The following is a 15385-nucleotide window of genomic DNA, read 5'->3' as shown; positions in this document are numbered from 1 at the left end:
ACATCTGGTGGGATCTCAGCAATAAGAGTGAACTTGGGAGCTCAGCAAAGATTGCAGTCAGCCTCAGCTGTGCTTTCCCCTTCTCTACATCCTGCTGTGTAAGCCCTCTAGTTCATAACGGAAGACAAGTGATCCCAGATAAAGTGGGAATGATGTCCAGGTAAAATCACAAACACTATTTCAGAGAAAAATTAAGATCTGGACAAAGTTAGAAAAGGAAAGGAAATGGTTTGAGAGCTATGAAATTATATTAAAGCCCACAAAAATCAAAATTTATAAGTGTAGAAAGGCATTTATTTTGAAAGGTAACATAGATATTCAATATGAAAAAATATGCAATCCAAGGAACCAAGGCAGAGTCTCTGCTGGTGCTTTGTATCCACTGAGTAATCCAATAAGGATATGGATTCAGTAACACAAGGAAAGCACAATAATACAGAAAAAGTTGAGAATAAGAAGAAAAGGGATGTTGTAAAAAAAAATATGTAAGATAAGAAAGAACTAATAAAATAGACTAGAAGCAGCAAGAAACAGAAAATTATCATGGAGATAAGGCTTTATTTATTCATAGTGAGTAGAAGTAAAGAGATAATAAGTTTAAAATAATTAGAAAGGCAGTAGATGTGGAAACTATATCCACCATAGAGGTGATTGATATTGCTGAAGTGAAGACTCCAACCAGTAGCACAGAAAATAACCAGAGATATAATACAGGAAAATTTACCTAAAGTAAAATCATGACTGAATCTTCCAGTTGGTAGGATGTATCATTACCAAGAAGAGTTGATATAAAGCTAGTAATATAAAAAACATTTAGTTAAGTTATTGAATAACAGAGCACACTTTAAGTTTCCAGAAAGAAAAAGCAAGTAACATATATGTGGGAAGATCTGACTGGTCTCACAATAAATACTCAGTTTCTAAAATAATATAACAAAATCTCCATTATATCAAGTCAGTTTTCTCTTCAGATGAAAACAACATAAAACAACATAAAAGTATTTCCACACATGAAATAACATGTTCAGTGAAACTCAGCAGCAATTAAATTTTTTTTTTGAGAAACCTACTTCAAGATTAAATGCGACCAATGAAGAGGTGAATCAAAATAAAGAATACAGAAATTAAGAAAACCATGATAATAGGACAGGAGGCCAAATAATTCATTTAATATAACTCTAAGATAAAACCACTGGGTAATTATTATTACCCCAGTTATATAATAAACTCAAAAATTAAATATTATAAAAGCAATAAACTCAGAGGAAAGGAGGCATAGAGGTTACTAATTTTAAAATATGTAAATTAAATAAATCCATATTGACTATAATTTATTGATGGATTTAATAATGTTTTTCTTAGAGGAATCTTTTAGTATCTATTATCTCATATGATGAAAAAATTCTGAATTTCTACAATTATTTAATTTACCCCAGTTGCTTTTTCTGTCACTAAGGAGAATATATTCATTTGTTATATAAAACTAAACAAAATGAATGAAATGAGAAGGTATGAAAGATAAACACTATCGTGCTCCATCTTCAATGCCCAGTCCAATCCTCCAGTATATGAAGTCTTCCTAGACCAATACATCTTTTACTGGTTTATTGTATCTACTCTCTTACAATCCACACATTACATGCTACATAATTTAGTGCCTATTCATATGTTTAAATGAACCAATTGCATGCAAAAACACTTGCTAAACTGTAAAACACAATACAAATATCATGGCAACATTATGAGTAGTCTTTTGGCACTGCCAGAGTGAAATTAAGGACAGCAGTTCCAAAAACTGGAGGTAAGGGTCAGAAGCTGAAGAAAGCAGGGACTGGATGCCAAATCTAAACCCTTACAATAATAGTGATGGCAGAGGTCAAACTGAGATGATATATTCTGGGTTAACATAAAGACCTCACATCTAGTAATTTCTGGGCAAATCATTTTCAAGCAAGCAATGTTTGATAAGCAAGTGAGCAATTGTAGTAGGTCCAGAATTCACACAGGAAACCTCCCGCTTCTCTTTGAACAAAAAAAAGCAAAGCAAAAAATAAGACCAAAAACAAGACCAAAAAGACCTAAGTAGATAGGTACAACTCATAATAGTTTTGAAAACAAAGTTCGTATATAAAATATTGTTTTTATCTCTGCATTCATGTTGTTTCATATGTGTTAGCCTCAATTCCCCAATTATTTTCAAGATTGCAGTCTACCAAGACTGCTGAATTTAGGAAAAATACTCAGTTTATCCTAAACAGCCAGAGTCTGACTGAACTTTTTTAAAAAACCCTTTTCCTACTAACCTTTACCAATATGATTATGATTAGTATTAATGCTTTACTAATAGCAGATAACATGTATTTAGGGTGTATGCACTAAGCACTTGATTAAACATTTTAATGTATATTATCTCATTTAATAATCACAATAATCCTATGAAGTTCATACTATAGTCACATTTACTGTACAAATAAGAAAGCTGAGGTTGAGGGGATTTAAACAACTTGGCCATGACCATACAGACCATTGGTGGTGATGATGTGATTCTATTTCAAGCCTCCCTAACTCCCAAATTCATGTTCTTTACCAATATACCATTCTAGCTACACAATATTTAGTATTTGAATATTATTAAGGATCCTGGATTTCCAGGTTATCCTGCCATGGTAATCTGCTTCTTTAGGTGTGCAGGGAAACATATGTCCAGAGGACAAAGCCAGTTAAGGCTTTAGTCTCCAACCTCAGTAAAATACCTAGTGAACTCATAATGGTTCTGCAGATGACTCTTCTTGTAGAGGCTAAGGGTCAAAATGGCCTCCTTCTTCCTGAGTCCATCCACTTAACTGTACTAAAGCTGAAGACGTGAGAGTCTAGAGGAAATGACCAATTAAGAGCAAGACCATCAGAAGCTCATGTTTTCTCTTCTTGTTCTCCCTCATTTCCCCCTTTTTGCTCTGCTTGTTTGGTGACTGTATTTAATGTCTCATTATTAAAGATATCTTCTAGCACATTAAAAAAAGAGCAAAACAGTTTGACTTTAAGATGTCAATTGTTGATTTTGGCAGGATAACCAGGAAACTTGTTAAGCACAAAAATGCCAACATCAACCTATCGAAGGGTATTCTGCCAACTCTCTATTTCAGGGATCATGAGAAGCCATTTGATTAGATGATAAGGAAGGAAAACTTCCGGGACTAAGAGAAATGGGAGCAATTTTATCCAACAGGTGAAGGTTCCCGACAGTTACTTATCAACTCATGAACCTCAATGGTCCTGGAAGGCAGGAATAGATTATTTTAATTTTCTGGAGTTGATGACATTAGGAACATATTGAACATGTGACTAATAATATTTTATAATAGGAAAATGATAGGTTTCTGTTCATGTATAGCTTGAGAGGGAGATCCAGAAAGGCATGACATTCATCTGTGTAGAAAATTCATGTGAGAGATAAAAACTGACTACTTTGCCTTTATGATTAATAAGAAAAAGATTTTCAAAACACTACTTTTTTTCCCCAAAAGTGACCTAACAAAGAAGGAAAGAAGACAGAAGAACAAGGCAAAAGAGAAAAGTTAGGCGACTCCTGAGAAATCAGTTTATTGGACTAAAAATCAGAAATGATGCTAAATAAAGAAAATAGAAATGAAGTCACATAAATCAGAAAGGAAGTATCACTGTTAGTGAGAAGCATACGAATGAAACCTCTAGTGCACAAAGCAATGAATCCCTCACTGTCCATATTTCAAGCAAAACACAAGAGAGTGAGAGGGGAGAGCGCTAGCAACACTTGCAGCTGAAATAACTCATGAAGGGGTAAATTCTTCTCTTTCTCCATGTTGCATTTTCTCATGATATTCCTCTTGGAAGTCAGCAGCTCTTTTAAAAGAAGATACTTGCAGACACTGGCCTAGCCTTGCAGTGAGATGTGTTTGTCTTTCTCCACAGTTTTTCTTGGATATTATTGAACATGCCCATAGATTTCCTTCTTCACTTTTTTATCCACAACTGAAGTGCACCCACCTCTTAAGCTTCCAGAAGCCCATCCTTGCATCCATTAACACAGATCCTCAAAAACATTTCTCAGTGAGTGGGTGACTGACTTATGGTAAGATGATGTAATGTATTTATCTCCTATGCCACTTCTCTGATGATTTTCAAAGATATATTGACATATTAGCAGTCGTCTGTTTAGCATCAGTAGAAGCAAGAGCAGCAAACACTCTGTGTGCTCCCCCGCCCCCCCTCATTCTTATGACGTGTTTCTGCTATTTGAGTTATGATCCCATTCGTAAGTTAGCCTCAAATAGGAGATTATGGGTTTCTTTTTTTTCCCCTTTTTTTCCAGTGGGGCTAAAGCCAGCAGGGAATCTTGATTAAAATTCACCATAAGGCCCATTTGTTTGCCATTTCCCTTCCCCCCAACTTCCACATCCCTCCTACCCTGCTGTGAACTCTTTGCAGTTGCAAAGGAATGACCCCTCACTGCCACGTTGAGGTGCTCAGTCCAGGGAAACATTCCAAGCAGCTGCTGTCTGTCCAATAAAGATGACAGATATTTACCATCTCTGGATACCCCTCCAGGTAGTTTTATACTCATGATTTGTTTTATCCTGTATTTTAGGAAACAAGGTCTCTTTCCTCACGAACAGGTGCAAATACTGCTGACATTTATAACACTTCTCAAAGACAAGGACAAAGAGAAGGTCTAGGCTTACACAATGGTAGTTCTTACGAGACCAATATCAGAGGATATTTTTTGAGGTGGTTGCCGCATTCTTCTCTCTGTCCCAGTGAGACATAACTATGCCAGAGTCATACTTCATGTTCATCTATAGGAACATCTGGCCCATGTCTAACATTTAATTTCCACACCATTAGAGTCAAACAATACATGTACATCAGTAGATAATGTAATGCATTATCACGCAAGGCAGAGAGTAGCAATTTATTAGCCTAATTTAAAATAGCCTTCAGCAAAAAATTGTGCATCTTAATTCAGAGTTCTGAATGAAATGACATGTTTTCCAGTAAAATTCAAAGGTATATACCCAGACATGCTTGGAAAAACTTCCCTGCATATATTATCTTCAGCATTATTCAAGGATCAAATATCAATTCTGTTTTTTATGTTCTAAACCAATTTCATCCATAATAACAAGAAAAGAGATAACAGCCTTAGGAGAAGAGGAAAAAAGGAATTCTCTGGAACATAAGTAGACCCCAGATCTTTATTTCTTAGAAGACACACCTTGAATGTGTAGGTTACTCAGAATTTCTTTGCATATACTTTGCATATACTTAAAATCACAGAAAATTGCTTGCTTTGAATGTTGCTTGCACGAATTTTCATTACTATTTTAGGTTTATAGACAGTGGATATGTAGAGTCTTAGTTTGTCTTTGTGGAAAAATATTGTAACTTTTATAAGGATTTAGATGATGTAATCTTAGAAAGTAGCTTAAACTATGCAGCCTGAAGAAATTGTTATTATTAAAACAGACATATTCAAATATCTTTGCAGTTCTTATTAATGAAAATCATTGTTTAGTTTCTTAACACAAATATCTGATCTAGAAAGATGTGTAGTACCTGTTAACACCAACAGAAAACATTTCCATTCCTCTAAAGGTTATAAGTGGAAATAATAGTATATACTTATAGCTTGTATATGGCAATGTAAACTCTGAATTCTGTGACGCATCCAAAGCATGGTCATAAGGCACATTGCAGATGACAATTCAGTCTCAAAAGAGATGGGCAAAATTTGTCATCTTGGGGTCCTCAGGTAATACTTAATCTGGTATTGAATCTTCTTTCACAAATGATGTGCAAGGCCCATGGCCAGTCCCTGTGACAAATGCATATACCCAAAATTTCCATGAGTTCAGAGATTAACGAGGGAAGTAACAAATGCACATATGTAATCAGAGTATATAACATAACATGCTAAATGCCATAAAAATTGGAAAAAGTGCTTTGGGAGATGAAGAAGAGAAGAATTATTTCTGGCTCTGGGCAACAGAAAGCCTTCAAAAAGAGTTAGTTTTGTGAATAGAGAACAGGTTGGCATTTACTAAATATGTTAAATGCCAAGAGCCTGGCCCTTCAAGAAAGTTACTTAGACAGTAAGTCAGTCATGCTTTACCAGAATTAATATGGACCACCCTGCACCCAAGTTCCCATACCTTACGATCAAGTTTTCTCTTGATAATCCAACCCCTTAGCTTGGATTCAGCAGTTAGATTAAAAGTATTTGCTCCTCCTCAGCTGTTGAGATCTTCTATTTGAAACCTATAATATGACAAATATTTTATTCCCTTTATTCCACTCTGGCATTGTGATATGTGACCAATTTGGCTTGGTCAAATTGGTCACCTAGCCTATGACTAGTGTGGGGAAAATGCAGGAACCATCCAGGACAGCGATGTTTTGCCCTAATCCCTGACTGCCTGAACTAATTCCAGGGAACCTGGACATATTACTGTGTGAACTTCGAAAACCTGCTGTTACCCTTTATAGTCTTTGAATCAGTTTGTGGCTTCATTACTTTACCCCAGAAGGCTTGAATTTATCACAGATCTAGAACATTTGTCAACAACCTTGAATACCTAATCCCATGTGCCTTACCCTAAACCTGACCCCTGACACAGGGGCAGATATGCAAATTGGGTTCCCCAATCTTCTGTTGGGAAGGGGGGAATTTCCTGCCCCCCTTTCCTTCTTTGGTTCTTTGTGGCTCGTCAAATAAAATGACATTAGACATACTAGCAGAAGAAAATCAAATTTAACTTCGTATGTACAGGAATCCTATATACATGAGAGGATCAGAGGCAGAAAGGTAAAAGGAGGTGTATATGCCATCCTGAGCTAAGGAATGGGCTAAGGGCCAGGGGAATCCAAGGACAGGAGGGTCATTCACAGGATGCTAAGAAGAGCAGATGTTTAATAATTAGATGTTTGTCCTACCAGATAGATGGGTCCGCTTAGATAAAATTTATCTCTGATCATAATTCTTTTCTGGGAAAAGTTTCCAATATAAACTTCTCTTAAGTAGCTAAGGGAGGGTCAGTAGTTTCTCTTGAGCTCCAAGGGACTCCACTACCTTTAGCTCAAAATAATCCACGTGTCAAAGTAGACATCTTGGGGAGGACTGTTCTGAACCCCTACACTTACAAAGATTTCTAAAGTTGGGAATGTATAATAACCTTGGGTTTCAGCTTTCTGTTATGCACTAGAATAAAGGAAAAAGAGTAAAATAAATTTAAAATAAGTGTAAAATAAATAATAAATTTAAAATAAGTGTAAAATAAGTGTAATTTTAAAAGTTAAAATCCATCTCCCCAATCTCAATTCCCCAGCCCCAGACATGTTCCCTAGAGATAATTATATTTATATTTATTTATTTATTTAAATTTCATTTGTGACTTTAATCTACTTTAACTTGAAAATTTGAAGTAATATTGAAAAGACATAATAACACAGACTTGTACTGCTTTAGCTATTCACTAGCTATTAAGAAGTGCTTATTGTTCTAGCTAATGACAGATCCTAGGAAGGGTTTTTTTTTTTTTAACATCTTTATTGGAGTATAATTGCTTTACGTTGTTGTGTTAGTTTCTGCTGTATAACAAAGTGAATCAGCTGTACATACACATATATCCCCATATCCCCTCCCTCTTGCATTTCCCTCCGACCCTCCCTATCCCACCCTTCTAGGTGGTCACAAAGCACCAAGCTGATATCCCTGTGCTATGTGGCTGCTTCCCACTAGCTATCTATTTACATTTGGTAGTGTATATATGTCAATGTTACTCTCTCACTTCGTCCCAGCTTACCCTTCCCCCTTCCTGTGTCCTCAAGTCCATTCTATATGTCTGCATCTTTATTCCTGTCCTGCCCCTAGGTTGATCAGAACCATTTTTTTAGATTCCATATATATGTGTTGGCATACGGTATTTGTTTTCTCTTTCTGACTTACTTCACTCTGTATGACAGACTCTAGGTCCATCCACCTCACTACAAATAACTTAATTTCGTTTCTTTTTATGGCTGAGTAATATTCCATTGTATATATGTGCCACATCTTCTTTATCCATTCATCTTTCGATGGACAATTAGGTTGCTTCCATGCCCTGGCTATTGTAAATAGAGCTGCAGTGAACATTGTGATACATGACTCTTTTGGGATTATGGTTTTCTTATGGTATATGCCATAAGAAAGTATAAGTATTGGGATTGATGGGTAATACAGTAGTTCTATTTTTACTTTTTTTAAGGAACCTCCATACTGTTCTTGATAGTGGCTGTATCAATTTACATTCCCACCAAGAGTGCAAGAGGGTTCCCTTTTCTCCACACCCTCTCCAGCATGTATTCTTTGTAGATTTTTTTTTGATGATGGCCATTCTGACTGGTGTGAGGTGATACCTTATTGTAGTTTTGATTTGTATTTCTCTAATGATTAGTGTTGTTGAGCATCCTTTCATGTGCTTGTGGGCAGTCTGTATATATCTGCTTTGGAGAAATGTCTATTTAGGTCTCTGCCATTTCTTGGATTGGTTTGTTTGTTTTTTGGATATTGAGTTCATGAGCTGCTTGTAAATTTTGGAGATTAATCCTTTGTCAGTTGCTTCGTTTGCAAATATTTTCTCCCATTCTGAGGGTTGTCTTTTTGTCTTGTTTATGGTTTCCTTTGTGTGCAAAAGCTTTTAAGTTTCATTAGGTCCCATTTGTTTATTTTTGTTTTTATTTCCATTTCTCTCAGAGGTGTGTCAAAAAGATCTTGCTGTGATTTATGTCATAGAGTGTTCTGCCTAAGATTTCCTCTAAGGGTTTTATGGTGTCTGGCCTTACATTTAGGTCATTAATCCATTTGAGTTTATTTTTGTTGATGGTGTTAGGGAGTGTTCTAATTTCATTCTTTTACGTGTAGCTGTCCAGTTTTCCCAGTACCACTTACTGAAGAGGCTGTCTTTTCTCCATTGTATATTCTTGCCTCCTTTATCGAAAATAAGGTGACCATATGGGCATGGGTTTATCTCTGGGCTTTCTATCCTGTTCCATTGATCTATATTTCTAGTTTTGTGCCACTACCATACTGTCTTGATTACTGTAGCTTTGTAGTATAGTCTGAAGTCAGGGAGCCTGATTCCTCCAGCTCCGTTTTTCTTTCTCAGGATTGTTTTGGATATTCAGGGTCTTTTGTATTTCCATAAAAATTGTGAAATTTTTTGGTCTAGTTCTGTGAAAAATGCCATTGGTAGTTTGATAGGGATTGCATTGCATCTTTAGATTGCTTTGGGTAGTATAGTCATCTTCACAATATTGATTCTTCTAATCTAAGAAAATGGTATATCCCTCCATCTGTTTGTATCATCTTTAATTTCTTTCACCAATGTCATAGTTTTCTGCATACTGGTGTTTTGTCTCCTTAGGTAGGTTTATTCCTAGGTATTTTATTCTTTTTGTTGCAATGGTAAATGGGAGTATTTCTGTAATTTCTCTTTCGGATTTTCATCATTAGTGTATGGGAAGGCAAGAGATTTCTTTGCATTAATTTTGTATCCTGCTACTCTACCAAATTCATTGATTCGCTGTAATAATTTTCTGGTAACATATTTAGGATTCTCTATGTATAGTATCATGTCACCTGCAAACAGTGACAGTTTTACTTCTTCTCTTCTGATTTGGATTTCTTTTATTTCTTTTATTTGTCTGATTGCTGTGGCTAAAACTTCCAAAACTATGTTGAATAACAGTGGTGAGAGTGGGCAACCTTGTCTTGTTCCTGATCTTAGTGGAAATGGTTCCAGTTTTTCACCATTGAGAATGATGTTGGCTGTGGGTTTGTCATATATGGCCTTTAATATGTTGGGGTAAGTTCCCTCTATGCCTACTTTCTGGAGAGTTTTTTATCACAAATGTGTGTTGAATTTTGTTGAAAGCTATTTCTGCATCTATTGAGATGATCATATGGTTTTTCTCCTTCAGTTTGTTAATATGGTGTATCACATTGATTGATTTGCATATATTGAAGAATCCTTGCATTCCTTGGATAAACCCCACTTGGTCATTGTGTATGATCCTTTTAATGTGCTGCTGGATTCTGTTTGGTACTATTTTGCGGAGGATTTTCGCATCTATGTTCATCAGTGATATTGGCCTGTAGTTTTCTTTTACTGTGAAATCTTTGTCTGGTTTTGGTATCGAGGTGATGGTGGCCTCGTAGAATGAGTTTGGGAATGTTCCTCCCTCTGCTATATTTGGGAAGAGTTTGAGAAGGATAGGTGTTAGCTCTTCTCTAAATGTTTGATAGACTTCGCCTGTGAAGCCACCTGGTCCTGGGCTTTTGTTTGTTGGAAGATTTTTAGTCACAGTTTCAATTTCAGTGCTTGTGATTGGTCTGTTTATGTTTTCTGTTTCTTCCTGGTGCAGTCCCAGAAGGTTGTGCTTTTCTGAGAATTTGTCCATTTCTTCCAGGTTGTCCATTTTACTGGCATATGGTTGCTTGTAGTAATCTCTCATGATGCTTGGTATTTCTTGTGTCAGTTGTTACTTCTTTTTCATTTCTAATTCTGTTGATTTGAGTCTTCTCCCTTTTTTTCATGATAAGTCTAGCTAATGGTTTATCAATTTTGTTTATCTTCTCAAAAAACTAGCTTTTCGTTTTACTGATCTTTGCTATTGTTTCCTTCATTTCTTTTCCATTTATTTCTGATCTGATCTTTATGGTTTCTGTCTGTTTGCTAACTTTGGTTTTTTTTGTTCTTCTTTCTCTAATTGCTTTAGGTGTAAGGTTAGATTGTTTATTTGAGCTTCTTCTTGTTTCCTGAGGTAGGATTGTATTGCTATAAACTTCCCTCTTAGAACTGCTTTTGCTGCATCCCATAGGTTTTGGATCATCGTATTTTCATTGGCATTTGTCTCTAGGCAATTTTTGATTTCCTCTTTGATTTCTTCAGTGATCTCTTGGTTATTTAGTAATGTATTATTTAGCCTCCATGTGTTTGTGTTTTTTATTTTTTTTCCCTGTAGTTAATTTCTAATCTCATAGCATTTTGGTCGGAAAAGTTGCTTGATATGATTTCAATTTTCTGAAATTTATCAAGGCTTGATTTGTGACCCAAGATATGATCTATCCTGAAGAATGTTCCATGAGCACTTGAGAAGAAAGTGTATTCTGTTGTTTTTGGTTTCTGTATTTTTAAATTTTTCTTGTACTTTTTTATTGAAGTATAGATGATTTACAATGTCGTGTTAGTTTTAAGTGTGCAGTACACTGATTCAGTTATATATACATATATATATATATAATTTTCAGATTCTTTTCCCTCGTAGGTTATTACAAAATATTGAGTATAGTTCCCTGTGCTATACAGTAAGTCCTTGTTGGTTACCTATTTTATATATATAGTAGTGTGTATATGTTAATCCCAAACTCCTAATTTATCCCTCCCACCGCCCTCACGTTTCCCCTTTGGTAACCATAAGTTTGTTTTCTAAGTCTGTGGGTCAATTTCTTTTTTGTAAACAAATTCATTTGTATCATTTTTCAGATTCCTCATATAAGCTATATCATATGAAATTTTCTTTTTCTGTGTGACTTACTTCACTTAGTATGATCATCTCTAGGTCCATCTATGTTGTTGTGAATGGCATTATTTTGTTTTCTTTTATGGGTGAGTATTCCATTGTGCCTATATACCACATATTTTTTATCCATTCATCTATCAATGGACATTAAGGTTGTTTCCATGTTTTGGCTATTGTAAATAGTGCTGCTATGAGCATAGGGGTGCATGTATCTTTTTTTTTTTTTTTTTTTCTTTTTTTTTTTTTGCGGTATGCGGGCCTCTCACTGTTGTGGCCTCTCCCGTTGCGGAGCACAGGCTCCGGATGCGCAGGCCCAGCGGCCATGGCTCACGGGCCCAGCCGCTCCGCGGCATATGGGATCCTCCCAGACCGGGGCACGAACCCGTATCCCCTGCATCGGCAGGCGGACTCTCAACCACTGCGCCACCAGGGAGGCCCCCATGTATCTTTTTGAATTCGAGTTTTCTCCAGATATATGCCCAGGAATGGGATTGCGTCTCCCTCCCTCCCACCTTCCCTATCCCACCCCTCTTGGTGGTCACAAAGCCCAGAGGTGGTCGCCCTGTGCTATGCGGCTGCTTCCCACTAGCTATCGGTTTTATATTTGGTAGTGTATATATGTCCTTGCCACTCTCTCACTTTGTCCCAGTTTACCCTTCCCCCTCCCCGTGTCCTCAAGTCCATTCTCTAGTAAGTCCATGTCTTTATTCCTGTGCTGCCCCTAGTTTCTTCATGACAACTTTTTAACTTATTTATTTATTTATTTTTAGATTCCATATATATGTGTTAGTATACGGTATTTGTTTTTCTCTTTCTGACTTACTTCACTCTGTATGACAGACTCTAGGTCCATCTACCTCACTACAACTAACTCAATTTCGTTGCTTTTTATGGCTGAGTAATATTCCACTGTATATATGTGCCACATCTTCTTTATCCATTCATCTGTCGATGGACACTTAGGTTGCTTCCATGTCCTGGCTACTGTAAATAGAGCTGCAATGAACATTGTGGTACATGACTCATTTTGAATTATGATTTTCTCAGGCTATATGCCCAGTAGTGGGATTGCTGGGTCGTGTGATAGTTCTATTTTTAGTTTTTTAAGGAACCTCCATACTGTTCTCCATACTGGCTGTATCCATTTACATTCCCACTAACAGTAACACAATCATAGTATGGGACTTTAACACCCTACTTTCACCAATGGGCAAATCATCCAAAATGAAAATAAATAAGGAAACACAAGCTTTAAATGACACATTAAACAAGATGGACTTAATTGATATTTATAGGACATTCCATCCAAAGCCAACAGAATACATTTTCTTCTCAAGTGCTCAGGGAACATTCTCCAAGATAGATAATATCTTGGGTCAAAAATCAAGCCTTGGTAAATTTAAGAAAATTGAACTTGTATCAAGTATCTTTTCTGACCACAACGCTATGAGACTAGATATCAATGACAGGAAAAGATCTCTAAAAAATACAAAAACATGGGGGCTAAACAACACACTACTTAATAACCAAGAGATCACTGAAGAAATTAAAGAGGAAATCGAAAAATACCTAGAGACAGATGACAATGAAAATACGATGATCCAAAACCTACAGGATGCAGCAAAAGTAGTTCTAAGAGGGAAGTTTATAGCAATACAATCCTACCTTAAGAAACAAGAAACATCTCAGATAAAAAAACCTAACCTTACACCTAAAGCAATTAGAGAAAAAAGAAACAACCCCCTCCCCCAGATTTAGCAGAAGGAAAGAAATAATAAATATGAGATCAGAAATAAATAAAAAAGAAATGAAGGAAACGATAGCAAAGATCAATAAAACTAAAAGCTGGTTCTTTGAGAAGATAAACAAAATTGATAAACCATTAGCCAGTCTCATCAAGAAAAAACGGGAGAAGACTCAAATCAATAGAATTAGAAATAAAAAAGGAGAAGTAACAGTTGACACTGCAGAAATACAAAGGATCATGAGAGAATACTACAAGCCACTGTATGCCAATAAAATGGACAACCTGGAAGAAATGGACTAATCCTTAGAAAAGCACAACCTTCTGAGACTGAATCAGGAAGAAATAGAAAATATAAACAGACCAAGCACAAGCACTGAAATTGAAACTGTGATTAAAAATCTTCTAGCAAACAACAGCCCAGGACCATATACGACAAACCCACAGCCAACATTGTCCTCAATGGTGAAAAACTGAAACCATTTCCACTAAGATAAGGAACAAGACAAGGTTGCCCACTCTCACCACTATTATTCAACATAGCTTTGGAAGTTTTAGCCACAGCAACCAAGCAAGAAAAATAAATAAAAGAAATCCAAATCAGAAAAGAAGAAGTAAATCTGTCACTGTTTGCAGATGACATGATACTCTACATAGAGAATCCTAAAGATGCTACCAAACTACTACCAGAGCTAATCAATGAATTTGGTAAAGTAGCAGGATACAAAATTAATGCACAGAAATCTTGCATTCCTATAAACTAATGATGAAAATCTGAAAGAGAAATTAAGGAAAATCTCTGATTTACCATTGCAACAAAAAGAATAAAATACCTAGGTATAAACCTACCTAAGGAGACAGAAGACCTCTATGCAGAAAACTATAAGACACTGATGAAAGAAATTAAAGATGATACAAACAGATGGAGGGACATACCATGTTCTTGGGTTAGAAGAATCAACATTGTGAAGATGACTATACTACCCAAAGCAATCTACAGATGCAATGCAATCCCTATCAAACTACCAATGGTATTTTTCACAGAACTAGAACAAAAAATTTCACAATTTGTATGGAAACAGAAGAGACCCCGAATAGCTAAAGCAACCTTGAGAAAGAAAAACGGAGCTGGAGGAATCAGGCTCCCTGACTTCAGACTATACTACAAAGCTACAGTAATTAAGAGAGTACGGTAGTGGCACAAAAACAGAAATATAGATCAATGGAACAGGATAGAAAGCCCAGAGATAAACCCACGTACATATGTTCACCTTACTTTTGATAAAGGAGGCAAGAATATACATTGGAGAAAGGACAGCCTCTTCAATAAGTGGTGCTGGGAAAACTGGACAGCTACGTGTAAAAGAATGAAATTAGAACACTCCCTAACACCATAAACAAAAATATTCTGTTGTTTTTGAGTGGAATGTTGTATAAATATCAATTAAGTCCATCTTGTTTAATGTGTCATTTAAAGCTTATGTTTCCTTATTTATTTTCATTTTGGTTGATCTGTCCGTTGGTGTTAAAGTCCCCTACTATTATTGTGTTACTGTGTTACTGTTAATTTCCCCTTTTATGGATCTTAGCATTTGCCTTATGTATTGAGGTGCTCCTATGTTGGGTGCATAAATATTTACAATTGTTTTATCTTCTTCTTGGATTGATCCCTTGATCATTATGTAGTGTCCTTCTTTGTCTCTTGTAATAGTCTTTATTTTAAAGTCTATTTTGCCTGATATGAGAATTGCTACTCCATCTTTCTTTTGATTTCCATTTGCCTAGAATATCTTTTTCCATCCTCTCACTTCACTTTTTGTCTGTATGTGTCCCTAGGTCTGAAGTGGTTCTCTTTTTTTTTGGCGGTACATGGGCCTCTCACTGTTGTGGCCTCTCCTGTTGTGGAGCACAGGCTCCAGACGTGCAGGCTCAGTGGCCATGGCTCATGGGCCTAGCCGCTTTGCGGCATGTGGGATCCTCCCGGACTGGGGCACGAACCTGCGTCCCCTGCATCGGCGGGCGGACTCTCAACCACTGCGCCACCTG

Source organism: Mesoplodon mirus (assembly GCF_964341445.2).
Source record: "Mesoplodon mirus genome assembly, chromosome: 12".
Classification (NCBI taxonomy): domain Eukaryota; kingdom Metazoa; phylum Chordata; class Mammalia; order Artiodactyla; family Ziphiidae; genus Mesoplodon; species Mesoplodon mirus.
Note: the sequence above shows the minus strand (reverse complement) of the source record.